Source organism: Camelus ferus, chromosome 11, assembly GCF_009834535.1.
Source record: "Camelus ferus isolate YT-003-E chromosome 11, BCGSAC_Cfer_1.0, whole genome shotgun sequence".
Taxonomy (NCBI): domain Eukaryota; kingdom Metazoa; phylum Chordata; class Mammalia; order Artiodactyla; family Camelidae; genus Camelus; species Camelus ferus.
The window spans coordinates 52975707-52995961 of NC_045706.1; the positions used below are offsets into that span (position 1 = coordinate 52975707).

The 20255-nt window shown below is 44.7% G+C and overlaps 1 protein-coding gene across 16 annotated transcripts in view; it reads right to left on the reverse strand.

Annotated features, from left to right (window-relative positions):
- KCNMA1 (potassium calcium-activated channel subfamily M alpha 1) overlaps nt 1–20255 on the reverse strand; it is a 711960-nt gene that overhangs the window by 268736 nt on the left and 422969 nt on the right. The window lies entirely within an intron of this gene.

A 20255-nucleotide genomic window follows, 5' to 3' on the forward strand; every position in this document is an offset into this window, starting at 1 on the left:
GGAGAAATGCGGTGTGTCTTATGAAGAGACGTAAACTCAGCCATCCTGATACGTCCTGGTTTCTGTTCAGGTGGAAGACACTCCTTTCCTACGTCTACTCCCTTGGCACTAAGATCCCTCTCAAATTAAGAAACAAATGTTCAAGTGGGAGACTCAACAACTCATAATTTAGGTCTGCTTTCACTCTCACTGTGAAATTCCCCAGGGAGCTGACACCCTACTCTTGACTTACAAGCCTGTTTTTCTAGGAGGCCCAGTCCCTCCAAGGCTGTTTCGTCCCCTCAGTGTGGCAGCCACAGGCTTGGCTGACACCACCTGTTGAAGGAAATACTGTCTGCCCACCACTCCTCATCCATGTGATGGCCTTCAAGGACAGATGTGGGGTGGGGAAATAAATAACAGCTGTTCTGCTGATGCTGTATTCATTCATTTGGGGCAAGGTGAGCAGGACACGGAGAATTTTCCATTTGGATCCACTGGTACACTCCACTGGCTTCAATATTAGTTACAGCCCTGTGCAAACAAGACACTTGATCTGAGAAAGTCAGGCACACTAGAGTCTATCCTCCAGTTACTCTCCTACTAAGCTGAACTCATATATGTCTCATGTAATCAATGCACAGGTAACATGTGAATTACATCCAACATAAAAAGTGCATCTGTGAGCATTTCAGTGCACATCTTCTCATGTTTACTCTTCAGTGTTATTATTTAACTATTTTATTCACTCCTCTGTTATGTTCACCAATGTACGTTTACATATTTGTATGCAATTTTATATTTACACATTTAAATGCAAATCATACAAATTTGCATATTTATATGTAATTATAAACGCATGGTATGTGTTTTACATAAATATATTTGCAAATATATTTCTCCATTAAATTCTACTGAACATGTATTACTCTGTTACATGTGTACAGTTGTTATATACATGCTGCTTATCAGAGACTTTATACTCCTGTTATGACTTAGGTATTTTGAATTCCCACACCCATAACTAGAATAAGCTACTCTAGGCTGAAATTGTGTTACAGTCCCACACACAACAACCCCAGAGCTACGATCAATACATTATCTGTGGAATGGATCACTTATTAATCTCTAATTGCATCCCTCAAGTCCTGCTCTCTTCTCTCTCTGACTTTTTCCAGGCTTCAAGAGGTACACTGATTCTATTCGAATTGTTATTACTCGGGGTCCAGCTAAAAGCACACAAACGGGCACTCTGAGTGGCCCCATTCCAAGCATCCTTTTACATAAAAAGAACTATAATCCTATGAGCAAGGAACTGTAAAGCTGACTGCAGCTAGGGGAATTACTCCCCCATGCAGCATTTAATGCTATGGACCCAACAGTTCTAATACGCAAATAAAATCTTTCAGACAATTAAGCTGGTGTTTAAGGCCATTTGTTCTAGAATTCCCAAAAGTATTCTGAAAGATTGCAAAATTATTGGTGATGGAGAAATAAAACCATTAGCTGGAGGATAATAGATTATTGAATTAAGACGGGCTAGAAACAGGCAAACAAGAACAGTATTATGCAAAATCTTTTAGTATCTAATTTTGCATTACTTGTATTGTTACTAATATTTTCCTGGCCCACTTTCCATTGTCAGGAAAGAAAGCACACAGGGAGTTTTACTGTTTTCTGACGACAATGTAGAGATAATATCATTGCCTTTAGTTTTGATCAAGATGAAGACTGGGAATATCCAAGCCAAATGAGAGGAGCTAGGAATGTTTTTTCTAAATCTTTTTAATCTCTAAGGAAATTATCTAAAAATCCATTGGCAGTCTCCAATGGGCAAAGAAAGAGAGAAAACCAGCAGAAAGTTTCTGAGCACTAGACAGGCAAATTGACTTAGAGACAGTGGGAAAATCATTCCACCTACATTGATTTTCCAATCTATAAGTAAGGAATATTGGAAAGATGCTTATGGCATTTGGAAGGTGTGGGCTGGAAACCCCCAATTAATTTTTGAGTGCCTCACATATATTAATTAAATGGACTGTGGGGTTCTTATTTACTACACAGTCATGACTCATCCTTCAAAGATCTGACCTGCTTAGGATAATGATCTTGTCTTTATACGGGTGACTAATCATCATTACGACTGCCAAGAGGGCTAGTCATACCAGTTCCGTTTCCCAAAAGAAGTACAGAATTAATCAGTCCTGTTTTACAGATACAGGCATTAAACCTTATGAGGAGAACTTTTTAAAAAAAAATCACCAAAGCAGGAAGCACCAGAGATCCAATTATCCTCTCCTAAAACATGCCCTCCTTCTCTATTTTCTGTGTGGATAATGGTACCATTCATGGCGAGCCATCTAAGCCCCAAGCCAATCATTCTAGACTTTTCCCACTCCGTCAGCCTCCACACATCCAGCAGCCCACAAGGCTTATCGGGGCTTCCTCCTCAATACTTCTCTTGATCCCCCAACCCCTCCATAACTCCTGCTTCTGCTTTAATAAACACAGGCCCTTAGGATGTCTTCCCTAGATCCTGAAGTGGTCTCAAGTCGTCCCCTGTCTCCATCTTAACTCCCTCTTGATTTCTCCCCACAGGGTATTCTCCACACTCTTTCCTGTAGACTACTGGATTCTAAAAGATTTCAAAGATCAGACCTGCAAACTGCAAACTCCCTCACACGTTTCTCAAAGTCCTGGTGGACGGGGCCCTTGCCTCCCAGGCCTGTCTTTCCAGGGCTCTGTCATCACATCTGCCTACAGGAGAGGGATTCGAGTCCCATAAAAGAAACCGCTTCAGAGCCTTTCCTCACATGCCTCCTTCCCTGCCTGTTCCTGGGCATCATTCAGGCCTTGATGCAAGCGACACCATCTCTGTGAACAGAACAGAACTGACCATGCCTTCCCTGTGCCAAGCTTACGTCACATCACAGTATGTTTATTACACTTTTTTCCCCCTCACATGGATCTTATTTAGTTAGGGGTTAAACCATCTGAAGACAGACACTGTGTCTTATTTCTGTTGTATGTCCACTGCCTGGTACAGAGCCTGGCATAGAGCAGGTACTCCATAAATGCTTGAATGGATGAGTCACTCAATCACAAATCTCATAGAACCTCTACTCTCACCATTAACCCACGGCGAGAACAGGGCTTGGTGAGCTAGAGCCTGTGAGCCAGATCTGACCTCTCCCCTCTTTCTGTACAACTTGCAAGGTAAGAATTTCTTTTTCACATTATTAAATAGCTGAAAATCATGGCAATATTTCATGGATGTGAAAGTGGATGAAATTAAAATGTCACTGTCCACGAATAAAGTTTTAGTGGGACATGGCCCCGCCCATTCTTTCACATGTGGTCTGTGGCGGCTTTCCTGCTACAGGGCAGAGCTGAACAATGGCAACCGAGGCTGCGTGTCCCCCCCGGTGCCCAGTTTGCTCTCTGGCTTTTTACAGAACTTGGCTGAGCTCCAGCCTACAGAACGCAACTTGGTCACCCTCATTTGATCATTCACTCCACTGTTCACTCGGTGGATGTTTACTGAGTATCGACCATATGCCAAGAAGTGTTCTGCTGGGTTCTAATGATAAAACACAGCCAAGAAAGGTACCGTCATGGTGGGGCTCACAGTCTGGGTCCAGAGCAGGAGAAAGAGACTAAGAAATAATCATACAAGTACTGTTGTGATGACAGTTCTGATGGGTGCTAAGAAATGGTGGGTGGGGTCAATTTCCATTAGACACTGAAGGTTACTGTAATTATTACAGATTGCCAAATCGGTGCCCAAGCTGTACAGCACTAAAGTGGATCTCTTTTTCTCCTTCTCCCTTTTCTCTGCCCCTTAGCTCTTGGTTCTCAATCAGGTTTCACCTTTAGATTGACTTGTGACACTCGTGCTCGTCATAACCCCAGCCCTGAGAACAAAACTTGGCCCTTGAGAGGCACACAAGCATCAGTGTTGAATCTGCGGAAGAATTAATTAATTTTAGTAGAAGAAATGTGGGCAAATTCCTTGGCATCCCTGGGCCTCAGTTTTCTCTAAGTGCAATACAGGACAGGCTGTTCCCAAGTCCTTCCAGTTTTGCTCTCTGCGATTCCTTACGTCCTTAGAGCTGGCCTCCATCTGGCTTTCTGATTCACTCATTTCCGGGGACATAAGGCAGCCTCCTGCTTCTGCAGCCTGATGCATCGTCTCCTGAATGACACATGAACTCTGCCCAAGGCAACACAGCCCACACCAATCCGTTCCACAGATCACTGCTGACAGTGAACAGGAAGGATATCTTGGGGTTTCAGCCAAGGTCTGCTCAAGGTCTTTAGCATAAAGGGTGGCCAGGCTGAACACACAACAGCAGAGGAGAGAGATGATGCTAGCTTCATAAACTGGCCCATTAGCTGAGAATCATGAAGGTTTTCTGTCCACACACATTTTTAGAATGTGATTTCAACACGGGTGGCTATTTTAATGCACATACAGATAGACACAGAAATCACCACCCCCCATCCTCCAGGACACACACACAGACACACGTACATACACATGCTACTGATCACTTTTTTCAAGATCCTGGATCCCACGGGGGATCTGAAAATTTAATTCCAGGATGATTCCCTAGGTCTTTTCGCCTCCAGAAGCAGCTGTTTTTCTTGGCTACCTACACCACTACATGGAAATGGGTTGGGCAAAAGAAGTTCTGCACCCCTGGTGTTTGTGTTTCTCGCCCTGTTAGCTGCCTCATTCTACAGCAGCCAGAGCCCGGCAACCGGAGTGGCCCCTTGACCAACCTCGAATGCTTCCAGGATTCCCATCAGCCCCGTAATAACAGAGCTGACTATCTGAATGTGTTTCCTCCTTGAAAACTCTAAAACCTTCCATATAGCAAGAGGGCATCCAGGGTGCTGTTTCTCCTGTGTTGTGGCTCTCGATCGTCTTCTGGTTTCTTCCCATCTTTTTTTTTCCATCTAAAATATACATGTTTTTTCAGCTTTGCTGAAGTCCAGCCAGAGAGTCAAAGGAAATGACAGAAATGTCAGAACAGGAAAAAAAAAAAAAAGGCTTTTTTCCCCCTTAAAAATGAGTGGACGCAAGGAATGATAACTCAGGGGAAAAAAAATCATGACTTTTTTTTTTTAAACCTCTTTTCATCTTATTCTGTATCTGTTAAGGGACTGAAAGCAAATCATATGAAAAACTCTATTATCTTCCACATAAATGACCTTGGAAACCCACCCAACGGTAATCAATGGTAACTGTGTGCTAACTCACCTCCCAGGAGGAAAGAATGAAATAAGAATATTTACTAACACTGTGGCATCTCATTTTAACACCATAGTTCTGTTTCCTCTATCAGTGCTGCTCTACTGAGGTACACAGTGTTGTGACTACACTCAACTTTATTAATAAAGTTCCTATTCCTATTTAGGTTTGACAAACATGTCTATGCAGAATCTCTGCATTCTTTCATTTTTGGAAGCTGACAGCTTGACAAGCAAAAAGGAAAGTGACAGTTCATTTCAAGATTTCTTTCAAATCTGAAAACCAATTCAGTCAAAAGATGGGAGGAAAATACCCTACTGGGCTTAAAAAGATTATATAAGCAATTGAAACAGTAACATCTTCAGTCTGGAGTTCCCTCCTCGACCTGCATTGGATGTCCACAGTTTTCTAAGGGGAGTGGTTTCAGTGTGCTTAGCCTGAATGTATATGCCCACTTCTCAAAATCCTAGCTAGTGGACTGACATTCGACTTTGGGGGTGGGGGCTTCTCCACATAGTCTGGGGACCTTCTGAGGGGTTGGTTATCTTTTCAGCATCAAAAACTTAAACCTGACTTCAGCTGAGGTTAATTCACCAGGATTCAAAGAGAAAGGATTCTGGGGACAGCAGCTACTATGGTTTCCATTCCTACTTTCTCTCATTAGATGGCAGAATTGCACAGCAAATCTTTGCAGAACAGTGGCCTGGAAAATGCTCTGGCGCTGCAGTCAGGGGCTGGGGAGAGCCACTGAGTTACTGAAGAGGCAGACACTTGGGGCAGTGAGTGCAGAGAAAAGCATGTGGCATCTGCACTTCCCATGGGTCCCCTTGTGTTTGCAATCGAGCCTGGTCCTTCCTCTCCACCAGACTAGATCAACAGGAGGGAACCAAAGGCATATTGCCTAAAATGAATTAAAAAAAAAATGGGGATAAGAAGTCCTCAGACAATGTGCACTTTGCTCCAGTGGCCGTAACATTTGGAAAAGGACTTCAGACTCAGTTTTCAAATTCAAGAGACAGTGTTTTAAGTTACCTAAGATATTCACCTACTACATGAAGAACATTGTTAATCTGCTGTACCCTGTTCAGTGTTGTCAACAGATTCCAAGTTATTGGCTTTGTAATGATAGTGGACAACGGATGTAGTAAGAGGGAAATAGTCTAAGATGGCCATTTCCTATAGAGAAAAAAATGCCCAGTTTATCCAAACTTAGTAGTAGCTACTATGTGCAGAGCACCACACCAGACTTTAGAGGGAAAAGCAAGAATACATAAGCTGCTGATCTAGAGCAGGGGTCAGATCAAACTTTCTGTAAAGAGCCAGCTAATAAATCTTTTAGGTTCTGTGAGCCCTAAGTCTCTGCCTCATTGCCAAAGACAATATGTAAATAAATGGGTGTGGCTGTGTTTCAATAAAACTTTATTTACAAAAACAGGCAGTAAGCCAGATTTGCCAATTTCTGATCTAGACAATGAACCAGGACTTGTACATATCACTTATTTAAAAAAAAAAAAAGCAACATCAGTAGACCACCCATTAGAGAGTCAGATGATAATGGTTTCAGAAGAGGCCAGATCATAACTGGTTGAATGCAAGGAAGTATTGAGAGAGGACAGAGAGCGCCTGCTAGACGGGGGAACCACCGAAATTGTGGCGATGGGATGTATCTGCGATTGGGGTAGGGGTGGCTGGTAAGTAGACTGGTTGGAGAAAAGAGGGGAGAAATTCACAGAGAGGCAGAAACAGGAGTGGAAAGGGAGGCTGGATTAACATATAAAGGCCAAGGACTGTGAAACTGAGTTTTTATAAAAAGGAAGAGCTTGCTGTGCCCCTAGTCTGGCCAGGAGGATGTTGTGCAATCCACCCAGGAGACAACAAGTGAATGTACCCTTTATGGGGTGGGTTGCTAAATTCTTATCTGACCTTAAAGAGAGAGGCTGAATTTCGTGATTGTCACATGGGAGCAATATGGTATCACACTTGTATTTGGTGTTTATTTAACGATGGGGCTCTGCTCATCACCCCTCATCTGCCCTTCCTTCTGCCCAGGTCCAGTGTCTCCAGATAGGATGACTGTGAGAGAATGTTTGTTAAAATAAATTATCCTGGGGGTGGAGAGAGTTCAGACTCAACAGAATCCTTCCTTGGAGAAGGGGGCTGAGGGACCCTGTCCCGGAGGAGGGAGAAGGGCAAGCTTGAGGGAAGCGAGGGAATTGGACCTGGGATCTCCCTCCTTCCCTTGTCTTCCCAAATCTCCAACACATCCTCTTCCTATTTTCCTTCATGAGCCAACACTATCCCAATTCAAGAGAGTTTAGGAAGAGAGAGCAACCCAGACCGGCTCTGAAGGAAATATGAACGGCTGATAAACACAAACAAGGGTCCTTCCTCTCACCAGGAATCCAGGACTTGGGATACCTCAGGATAGGGTTACGTGGGAAAGATCGGAGGGCTTTCTAAAGAGGGTCCCTCTGATCAAGTTTCAATTATAATGTGGAATATAAGATGCTGAGTATGTCTCAAGATGTAAATGATTCAGGTTTTAATTTAGAAAACGTCCTGAAATAAGGGATTACATCAATAAAGATACTTGATATTTTGGCACACAAAAATAGAAAGGTTTACTAGAATGTGAGAATCCTGGAAACTGGCATAGCAGTCACTACCAGAATTCAAGTTCAGCCTCATGCTAGGCTGGACCAGTGGTTTCCAAAGTGTGGCCCCAGACGAGCAGCATTAGCCATGGCTTGGGAACTTGTCAGCAAAGCAAATCCTCAGGCCCCACCCCAGATGCACTGAATCAGAGCCCCTGGGAATGGGGCCCAGCACTCTGTGTTTTAACCAGCCCTGTAGGTGATTCTTATGTATGCTCAAGTTGGAGAACCACTGATCTGTCTAGAATCTGCCGTGTCCATGTTCTAAAGCAACCGTCCTTAATCATGGCCAGAGGGTCTGCCTCAGTAGAGGTGGGAAGGGGCTCACATGTTTTTGTTCTTGTTTTTTAAGATTCTCAGGTATTCAGGCATGCTCCTGATGGAAATACCACCCCTGTGCAGGGCTTCGCAACCTGGGGTGCAGGTTAGAATTACCCAGGGAACTCTAGAACACTCTGATGGCTGAGTTCCACCTCAGCGATTCTGATGTACTTGGTCTGAAAGATAGCCTGGCTTGAGGAAAGAAGGGGTTGAGGGCAGGGTGGGAAGTTTCAAAGCTCCCCAGGTGATTCTAATATACTGCCAAGCATATTATAATCGACACTAATGTACACTAATATATGAGTGTATCTGATATACAGTTCAGCATGTATCAAAATCACCTGGATAATTTATTAAACCAAATTCCCCCAAAAGAATCTATAGGTTTGGGTGCGGGCCTGAGAATTTTCACTTCTAATGAGCTCCCAGGTGACATGCTGGCCTAACATTGCTCTGGGAGGAACATGCTTACTTCTGAGATACGTGGAATCTACTTTGGGCTGGGCTGGCCAACTTTCCTCCCTCTGTTCCTCCTCTGAATTCCTATACATTTATTGTTCATTCTTCCTTATAAAGTACCCACCTAATTAAATTACCAACATCTTAAAGGCAGAGCTACCCAACTGTAAGCCACTCCCCCCAGGAATCAGTGGGTTGCACATAGTAGGTGTTCAGTTGAATAAACGCATCAGTGTCTCGGAGTTGCTTCCCAGTGTTCATTTTCACCCCACCAGCTCAGACTGCCAGGTCAATCCACCACGGCCCTGATCTCATCCAGAAGAATCGAGGCATCTATTTTTTGAAGATGACGGGAAGGTAAATATCCACCCAGTCCTAGAGATTTAGGTTGCTTGGGGAGGCTGTTCCAATAATACCCTAGATGAAGTACAGCCATCTGGAGAGGGTTTGGCATCGATGAAAACCTACTGCTGCATTTGTTCCTTGAAGACATTCATTTTAGAATGTTATTTCCAATTTGGCACATCACGAGCTGTGCACGTCAGGGAGGATTTAGAATCTCTTCTACCTACAGAGGGCATCTTATTTAAAGCACGTCCCTGACAATGCAATACCAAGGGAACACGACTGGAAATCTCCTACAGGGGAACCATTTCTGCAGAAGCAGTTTCTGCTACAGCAGCTACTGGAGCAGCAATTGGCTTCCGGAAAAGCACCCAAACTAGCAGCGGTCCACTTTGCAGGGTCTGCTTTCTTCAGAACTCAATCTCAGGGACAGCACTTAATGAGCCCATTTCTCTTGTCCGACGCAATCCAGTCTCGATGCTATCCCCAAGATGCATGGTGCCAGTGCGTTTTTTTCCCCAGAATATAAGATCAGACAAAGAGTAATCTCTAACATGAGAGTCCATTCAGGATGGACTAACAATAGTAGCATGGGTTATTTTTACTTATTTTGCTGCTTGTATAGAAAAAACTAAGACACTCAGAAGAGGAGGCTATTTTTTTTAAAAAGTAGTTTGGAGGCTGGTAAGTTACAGAAATCATCAACTCAATTTTTCCAAAAAAAAAAAAAAAAAAAAAAAAGGAATGAGTTACTCTTCTTCTTAATTTCCTCTCTCACCTGAAAGTACCAATGAAATTCTGTTAGGGTCTCTCTGCCTTTTGTCAGGGGACTGGAGAAAGGTAGAAGCTGTATTTTAGTCTTTGATCTGATTGGACTGTTAGACTAGTTTTTTTAGTGTAATGATTGGTTGGATAAGCTTATAGCTTGAGCATAATACAGCATTGAGGAACATGGACCCTGGAGGCAGACTGTCTGAGTCCCAAGCCTGGTACTGCCACTTCCCAACATTGTGACTCTAGGGAAGTTACTGAACCTCTCTATGGTTCGGATTCCCTATCTGTAAAATGGGGCTAAAAATGACACCGATTTCCTAGTCTTGTTTGGAAGAAGACCTGAGACTATTGCATATGTACACGCATATACGTACATACACATACACACACAGAGATGTATAATACGAACACATCCAACTCTGTTCTGGTCACAGAAGAGCTCTCTCTTTTAGAGCTCTCTATCTCCCAACCTCTCTCCCTCCCAACCTCTCTCCCTGCCCCCAAACACATCCCACCCGGAAAAGAGAGGCCTCACAACCACTGACTGCAGGGAGGGGCTTACTTAGAAGGCTCTGGGCTTTAGAGAATCTGGAGTGCAGCCGCCTCGGGTTATGGGTTACGGAGCAGGTGAACCCTGCAGACTCGGGAAGGCCCTTCCTTCCAGGCCTGGGGCACTGTGACCTGGAACTCCCTTGGTCACAGTGGCTGAGCCCACGCAGGGCAAAGTGAGTGTGCCCACCCCTCCGCTAACCACAAACCGCCCTTGTGAGTTGGAGCTTATCGTTCCCGGTCCCTCTTTCGCAGACTTAATCTCACTCTAACGCAGCAGAGTCCGGGACAGTCCTGCAGGGGGAACCAGAGCCAAAAAGGCCATTTCAGCAGCTGTGAGAGAGTCCCGAGGATGAAGCTGGGGCCGGAGATGGGCCCAGGGCCTCTTTTGTGCCTTTTCGCCTACCTAGGCCTAAAGTACATTTAATTCAATTTGGGTGGGGTGGTGAGGGGTTCATTTTGACACTGTTCTAATGAATTCTCTAGCATCCATCCAAGAAAGCTATTTACTTTTCTTTTAGATACAGACTTTGTATAGACATTGGTCTTTTCACTAAAAATAATATCAATAAGCATTTGTTAAGCTTCCACTGTCTGCAAGAGTGTTCCAGGTGTACACAAAGTAAAAGTCCCTAGTGCTTTGTGCTTTCTTTCACAGAACTCATATCCTTGAGCAGAGGGTCCAAGAGACTCTTCTACGCTCTGTATGGAAACGCTCTGTATCTGTGCCCTCCAGTACCTTAGCCACCAGTCACATGGAGCTACTCAGTACTTGAAATGTGGCTACCATGACTGAAAAACAGAGTTTTTATTTAATTTTGATGAATCTCCATTTAAGTAGCCAGATGTGAACAGTGGCTACCATATTGGACAGCACGGTTTAGACTGGACATCCTTGCTACTTAAAGCCTGGTCCCCAGGCCTGAAGCCGCAGAACCACCCTGAGAGTCTGTAGAACTGCAGAGTCCCCAACCCCACCCCATACCTCATGAATCAGAAATTCCCCTCTAACAAGGTCTCCTGGTGCCTCGCCTGTGCACTGAAGTTTAGGAAGCACTCCTCTGGGGACAAATGAACCCAACATTCACAGCTGAGGGCGAACACAGGAGGTTCTTGACCATCTTGCACTTTAGATGCAGTTGTGGGTGTTGAAGAATGCAGAGCCTGGGTCACTGCCTCCACTCCCAGCCCACATCCTCTCACTTAATTGGTTGGAGGTTTGGCCTGAACATCGTGAGTTTTAAAGGCTCATCAGGGATTTTAAGGGACAACATTCTGAGAACCACATAGCCTAGGACAGTGGTTCTCAAAATTGAATGAACATCAAGGTGACCGGGGGGACTTGTAAAACACAGGTTGCTGGATCAAACCCTCAGAGTTTCTGATTCACTGGGTCTGGGTTGGGAACTAAGAATCTGCAGTTCTAACAGGTTTTCAGGTGATGCTGTTGACCTGGGAACCACATTTGGCAAACCACACTTTGAGAACCCCTGGCTGAGTCATTTTAAGAGCACAGGCTCCAGAATCAGACCGACTTGGGCTAAGTCCTGGATCTACTCTTTACTACCTGAGGAAGTTACCTAACCTCCAAACCTCTGCTTCCTAAATTGTAAAATGGGGCTAGAAGTATCTACTCACTGGATTGCTGGGAACACTAACTGAGGTAATGCCTAAGAAATGCTGAGCCCAGTGTCTGGTCTTAATAAGCAATCAATAATTGTTCATTATTATCATGCTTGTAAGAAGACACTCATTCATTCACTCAGCAAGCACAAATGATGTGTCAGGCACTGTTCCAGGCACCGGGGACACAAGCAAACCACCAAGATGGTCAAGGTCCTGCCACACTACCCGTAGAACTTGAATTCCAACTGATAGCAAACAGACCAGTCACATTGCTCTTACAGCATTAATCACAAGACAAAGTAAATTAAGGTCAGAGAGGAATTCATTCCAACTGGGAGAGTGGAAAAGCTTCACACAGGAGGTGGGGTTGGAGCTGCGCATCAATGAGGAGAGGGGTGACCTCCAGAGAGGTGGGCAGAGACTCACTCAGGGAAGACGCAGCGGGGCGGACGCAGCCTGCTGGGGCTGGGCCGGAAGCCTCAGGAGAAAGGGAGGCAGGGAGGCAGGGCTGTGTGCCTGGCACTGCCTCCACTCCAGGCCCAAATCACACTCTGCTTTTTATTTTTCATTTTGTTTCATTTTTTTCTGAACCTCAATACACTAAAAAGTACTGATGTTCTGAAAGTGAAACCAGTCAAAGGCTTTTACTCCTTTTTCTTAGTTGAAGTATAGTCGATTTACAACGTTGTGTTAGTTTCTGGTGTACAGCATAGTGATTCCGTTGCAAATGTATATATTCTTTTTCACTATAGGCCATTACAAGATATTGAATATAGTATGTGGGCTACACAGTAGGGCCTTGTTCATCTATTTATATATATATATATGATTTCACTATGTAAAATTTATTTGCCTTTTTTCTTTTTATAAAAAATGTGTAACACCAGCACCTACTCTTCAGTGACTTTATCAAAACTATTCTCTTTTGTAGAATACACACTGGCATTGAAACAGTTTAAATAAATGTAAAGGCTATCTACAAAAAGTCAGTTTTGATTTCTTGTATCCCCCCCATACTTTATGAGTCTGCACACATATATACAGTAGTTAGTGTCTGCAAGTCTCGAACTCCCAGTTTATCCCTCCACTGTGCCCCTGTCCCGTTTGGTAACTATAAGTTTGTTTTCTATGTCTGTGAGTCTGTTTCTGCTTTGTAAATAAGTTCATTTGTGTCTTTCTTTTAGATTCCACCTATAAGTGATATCATATGATATTTGTCTTTCTCTATTTGACTTCACTTAGTATGATCATCTCCAGGTCCAACCATGTTGCTGCAAACGGCATTATTTCACTCTTTTTTATGGCTGAGTATCCCATTGTATGTATGTATATGTATGTATGTATGTATGTGCATGTGTGTGTGTGTGTGTGTGTGTGTGTGTGTGTGTGTGTGTGTGTGTGTGTATGACAACTTCTTTATCCATTCACTTGTGGATGGACATTTAGGTTGCTTCCATGTCCTAGCTAATGTAAACAGTGCTGTTATGAGCATTGGGGTGCATGGCTTTCACCCTTAATTACTCTCACCCCATGCAGAGGTTAGTCACTGAAGGTCCTGATACGAAGCTCCCCTCACCTGCTGTGGGGTTCTTCAAGCAAGGGAGTGGCTTTGGGTCCAGACACCCTATGAAGTGCACAGACAACACAGAGACTCCTGGTACTTCAAGTGAGCCCCTGAAAGACCGAGCACTAAAGGGGAAAGTGGTATTCTGACCCCACACGTCACCTTCCTTGGCGAAATGGTGACACGCTCTCACAACTGGTCACTCATCTGGCTTCCAAAACTGTTTCTCTCTACTCTTAAGTAAACTCCAGAAAAGCAAGAAAGCATGAGATCTAATGAAAGAGGGCTTTTAAGCAAAGGATATGCAGACTGAACAAGTTCTTCTTAGTTGCAACAGCCCCACAGGAAGGGGCGCCCAGACTTCACTGTAACTTGCTTAAGAACAACGATAACAAGCACATCTATCTAGTAATTCATTTGTTGCCAGGAAAGAAAAAAACCCCACAATACTACATAGAAAGGAGGTGGGTGGGGGGTGTCTTGGGCTCCAAACGGAATGTCCCCAACGGTCTCCTCCCATGACAGGCTGGAAGAGTGTGAAGAGTCAAGGGCACAGAGGGCCCTAAATGCCTACTGGAGACTTTGGACTCCAAAGGGCTACGTGGAGCCCCTGGCAGGTCTGAACAGTCCTAATTTTCCCTGGTTCTTGACTTCGGGCAAGTCACTTACTCCCTCCCTTGGAGCCTCAGTTTCCCCTTTGGCAAAATGGGAATAATAATAATACCCCTGTTAGTAGGCAGAATAATGACCCGCTGGAATATCCATGCTAATCCCCAGAATGTGTGAATATGAGAACTTACATGGCAAAAGGCAATGAAGGTAGCAGAGAAGTGAAGATTTCCAATCAGCTGACCTTGACGTGGGGAGGGGGCCCTGGGTTATCCAAGTGGACCCAATGTAATCACAAGGGGTCCTTAAAAGTAGGAGAGGGAGACAGAAAAGAGAGGCAGAGAGAGGTGAGGACAGAAAGCAAGATGGGAGAGACGCAAGGTGAGAAGGTCCTTGCCCACTGTGGCTGGCTTGGAAGACGGAGGAAGCGGCCAAGAGCCAAGGCACGTGGGAGGTCCCCAGAAGTAGGAGAAAGCAAGGACGTGGAATCTTCCCCCGAGCTACCAGAAGGGAGCACAGCCCTGAAGACACTTCTATTTTAGCCCAAAGAGACCTATGTTGGACTTCGAACCTCCACAACTGCAAGACAATAGATTTGTGTTGTGTTAAGGCACGGCGTTTGTGACAGCTTGTTATAGTGGCAACAGGACACTGAAACATCCATCTGGCAGGGTCGTGAGGCTGGTGGCACGCTGTAAAAACACCTTCTCATCCCAGAGGCTACTACCATCCAGGGGCGCTTGTCATTTTCCAGACAGGGAGGCTCCCGTCTCCTAGGAATGCTCGCTGCTTCCCGCCCTGCCTGTCTCACCCAACAGCACAGGCCTCAGCTGAACCCCTGCCCCTCGCAGAAGCCACCTCGCTTTCCTCCGCCCACACGAGCCCTCTCTCCTCTGAACTCCTGCGGCCCTTGCAGCCTCTACCTCGCAATTTCAGAGGTAATGATACAGCGGGTGGTGCTACCTGCTGTTGCTGCATGTGTGTTTATTTTGGTTCCAAAACCAAATTGAAACCTTGGTCTCAAATAGGAACTATGTTTTGTCCCGTTGTTGTTTGCTGTTGTTTTTAAGAATCTGTGCTTTTTTTTTTTTAATAGTCCTGTTCGGATCACCTTTTGACACAAAAAGGGGCTGCCTGGGCATATGTTTCTAAGCAGATATCCTAAATCACCCTATGACTGGGCACTAACTCATTTTTTCTATTTTTTAAGCAGAAGTTTCTATTTTCTCCCAGAGTTTGCTAAAAGGTCTCAGGTCTAAGGCCAGGTCTAATGCAGACCAGAGAACCAGGGTTAGTTTTTGACCACAGTTCAATGACTGGGGCTCCTGACCATCCTCTCATTTCATCAGTCAGAGAAGAAGGGACCATTTTGGAAATCACAGTAAAACTAGGAAAGAAGGTGGCCAAACATCTGCTCCTTTTATTCCAGGGCTGAATACACAGTAGGTTCTCAGTAACAGCCAGGTAGATGACCGGCCAGTGAGCGCATTCTTGTTTTTTCCTCTACTCTCTTCTTTTAACCACACAAGCTGGCCCTCGATAAAAACACATAAAAAAGCAAACAAAGGAGGCACAGCCCAGTGACCTACCCTGGGGACATAGTTCCCACAAGAATGAGACAAACAGACAAAAGAGTTCTCCCTGGAGCATGTTATTCAAGTCTCAAAATAAGATCCATCTCGCATTTCAAGGTACATTTATTTTAGGGAGCTAGGATAAGGATTTTGTGAATAAGCTGGTGTGTGGGAACAGGAATTAAAATAAGTAGCGACTTGCCGCCTGCCGACGTGGATGTCCTCACATCCCACTGCCTTATTTTTGGTTCCATTCTGGTTTGTTTTCTTCTCTGGGGCTTTCAGAGATGATGGGTTAGAAAGAGAGGCTGGGGATAATCATGGCTTCTGTTCATTAAGCTGGTCCCATGGACGCGGTCCTTTACTCACAACTTCACTGAACCCCATGACAATGCTCTGAGACGAGCGCTAATATTGTCCCCATTGCACAGGTGAGAAGACTGAGTTTAAGACAGGGAAAATGACCTTGCTCAAAGCGACCTGTTAGCAAGAGGCTGAGCCACCATGTGAGCTGAGGTGGTGGAGCCCAAAACTTGGCTCTGACCCACTCAGCTCTATTGACTGAGAACCTGTAGGAGCCCCCAGCCCTCTCTCTCTCTCCCTCTCTCTCTCTCTCTCAGGTGGATCAGGTCCAATCTCGAAGTCGCTAAGGTACCCTGGGACTCAGGAGACTCCACGCTAGCTCTGTGTGTTTCCCTGATCTGAATGGCAATTCTAGAAACTGGAGATGGATGAGGAAGACTAGGAAGAAGAGGAAACATGGGCTGGGTGCTTTTAAATAAGATCTCTTCCCCTCCCTGCCTGTCTGAAGGGAAGCTTCTGTGAGTAAGAGGAGACGGAGGGGTGCCAGCATAAAGACAGCTCAGTCATTCCCAACCCAGTCCTCAAAACCCCAGATCTCTCAAGGGTAAGGACAGAGGCAGAAGAGCCACATACGAGAACAGACATAAAGTCAGACCAGATCATGGGTAAAGCACCGTCCCCCACTCCCAGGCTGTGGGACACTGGATGAGAGAGTTAACCTCTCTGAGCCTCCATCTCCTTATCTGTAAAATGGGGACAATAATTCCTTCCTCACAGGTTTACTCCGAGGACTAGGTCACTTCACATACGCAAGGGGCTTATCAGAGTGCCCCACACCTAGTACAACTGGAATAAATAGCTGTTTTTATTAAAACCCTGTCCAGTGGGCTAACATGATGCATGCAGAAAAGTCAATAAATATTCTCCTCTGTAATAGGCAATTATATACGAACAATAGGAAATCTAACGTGATGTGAGTGATGCTCTAGCAGAAATAAGGGTGGGGGCATGGTGTTCATACTGCTTTTTACCCCCTGTGGTGCCAGCTACAGACAAGCCCTCTGCTCCCAGGCAGGGCTCCTGCAGCACTGGATCGACCTCAGGTTCCTGCATCTTCTCCCAAACCTCAGCCCGTCAAAGCAGTGCCTTTTCATTTTCTGAGAGGAGGGCAGCACTTCATGAAACACCCTGTTTAATGGGATGATTCCTTTTACTTTATAAGCCATACCTCATGGGAATGTTCATTTTTATCTCTGGAGCTCATCGGTACCATAAGTGTTTCATGGTGTAATAACCCATGGATTAAATCAGACACGGGAACCTCCTTGAAATATTATTATACTGAATTCTCTACCATAACCGGCAGACCAGTTTTGGATTTTTTAGCCAAGGGGCTTAGTTACCAACAAGCCAAAAGCCTCTCATTAAAGGTGTTTTCTCCAACAAGAGGAGAAAGGTGATTTGTTGTTATTATTTCATAGCCCAAAAGGTTGCTGGTTTCTGTTTCCAGGCTCAATAGCACTTTCTAACATACTACATAATTTACTCATTAGGCTTGTTTTTAATCCTGTTCTTCCCCCGTGCAACGTCAGAGGGCGACACTGGGATGAGCTGATGTGGGATGCAGTCTATTTTCTTCACTGTTGTTTCCTAATCATCTGGAAAAGTGCCCGGCACATAGTAGGTGCTTTATAAATATTGTTCAATTCATTAACAGATTAAAGCACATTTTAGAGCATGTCTTCTTGAATAGCAACCACAGCTGATACAAAGTATCTCTCATTACTTCTCCCTTCTCTCTTTCTTCCCTTTTTCTGTTCACTTGGATAGATTTTCACTAGATCAGAACATACCTCCAAAAATCAGGATGTCATCTTCCACAAAAAGGCAGGGGTTTTTACAACATCCAAGCCCTTCTGACACTAAGACTTTCCAGGGAGCATCTCACTCACAGCAAAGGAGACCCGGCTCCAGACCCTCACCTGGGGTGAGACCTGCTAGCTGCAGAGGAGGGACGTCTCCACCACCATCAGGAAGGGGTCCCCTCCAACATCTAGGATCACAAGGGACCCTGACATAAAAGTCAGATGCAGGAAGTAGGAGGACCAGAACGTAATTCAGTCCAAACCTCCCATTTTTTTTGATGGGAAAATTGAGGGTTCAGAAAAACAAAGTGGTTGTCCAAGTGCACAGAGGAATTAGAGCACAGCCAAGAAGAGAAGGCAGGTTCTTTTTCTTGCTTCTTTACTTCTTCCTTTCCTCCCTCCATCTGTCTCTCCCCCTCCCTCCCACTTCCTTCCTCCCCTGTTTCTTCCCTCCCTTCCTTTTTTCCTTGTCTATTTGTTTGGGATAGGTGTGCATATGTGTGTGTGTGTGTGTGTGTGTGTGTGTGTGTGTGTGTGTGTGTGTGTGTGTGTGTGTGTGAACTCTTTGCAACAAGATGGTTTAGAAGGAGCCCCAGCGAGCAGTCCATATATAATGCTGACCCAGGTACACTGGTGATTTAATTTCACTGACTTCTCAGTCCTCCACAACAACCAAGATCCCAAATTTTCTCAAATTGCCCATGAATGATGTAAAAGTCTTGGAGACTTTCTGAGCCAAAAGAAACTTTTAGACATCATCTGGCCCAATCTCTATTTTACAGATGAAAAACAGCAGGCCAAGGGAAGAAAGGTGAGTTCCCCAGGTGACAAAGTCAGCTGAGCTGAAGGGACTGGGACCCCAGGCACCAGAGCACATGAACACACACTTGGGATGCTTCTCAGTGGTACGTGGCTCTAATGGTCTCATCACGCTGGAAAGAAAACCCCATCCAAGCAAGCACATCTCAGGTCACAAAAGAAAATGTTTCCACTGAACAAGTGAATACAATTCTAATGAGAAAACAAGTACAAAGCAGAATCTGTATAAGATACACACACACTGGGGCATACACACACATGCATGTGATTACTGCATATGTTACATATAAAAGATGTGTCTTTTTAAAATACTTGATACAAGGCATATAATAAGTTCACAGTACTAGCAAGGACAAAAAGACATACTGCTAGTGGAAACACAATTGATACAACATTTTTGAAAAGTTATCCATTAATATCTGTTCAAACTAAAATACACATACTCTTTGATTCAGCAAGTCCTCTTCCTGGAACCTGGAACTAACTACAGAGATAGAATTGCACAGATATGTGGATGAGAGTGTTTACCAAACCACTGTTTATACTAGAAAACAATCAGGAGGTGCATCATTGGGGTTATGGCTGAATCAATGCGGTACAGCAACGTATGGGCTTTTTGTGCAACTGTTTTAAAACAAATCATCACAGAGTTGAAGGAATGGCAATCAGTTATCAGGCAGTAAGACAGCCAAAGTGCAGTGCGATGTGATTAATACAATGATTTTGCACAAAGACCACCACCTCTAAAAAAGTATTATATGTGCACATCCGTGTTTGTTCATGGTGGAATCCCCATGAAGGAGAGATGTGGAACTCTGCTAACACTGAGCATCCCAGGGAGAAGGCAGTGAGGGATGCGGGCAGAAGAGATGCTTAATAGTTTCTCTATACATCTTTGAATGTTTACACTAACTACAATACATATATATGGGAAAAAACTAGGTAAAGACCAAAAATTTATGAACATAAAGACAAAGGAACCCACAAATAGCCCTCAAAGTCCTGTTTCAGCCTCCACTCTTTCCTTGTAGACTCGAGAAAGCAGGAGCGTTCTGAAGAAATTACTCTGTGCAGCAAAGAGAACCTCAAAGCAGCCTCTTTAAGCCTTTGGCTGCCACGACCATCCTCTGAGCTGGTTACCTTTCCCACCAAAGTGGTCCTAGTCCTGATACAGGAAGTACCTGCCAGCCAGAGGCAGAAAGCGAGGTGTGAACCCAGCACCAGCAAAAGCCCTTCCTTTAACACAGGAAAGGGGCTTGATCTCTCTCCAGGTGAGAGTGATCCTAGACACTTTACCTGATCCTGTCCCACAAAGAACTCACAACTACAAGTAAACCATGCAGGTCCCACTCTTCACAAGACTAAGAAGGACATAGAAGATAACTGTGGCAGGCAGGCCTTCCGGGGCACCTGAACCAGCTACTCGGAAAGCTGGCCTTGTCCCCCTGGGCTTCTTTGTCCAGTCCTGAATCCCAGTTGAATGAAAAGTGACAGAACCACAAACGTAGAGGTTCTGGCTGTGGCAGTGATGACCACTGGGCTTCAACAAGGATAAAA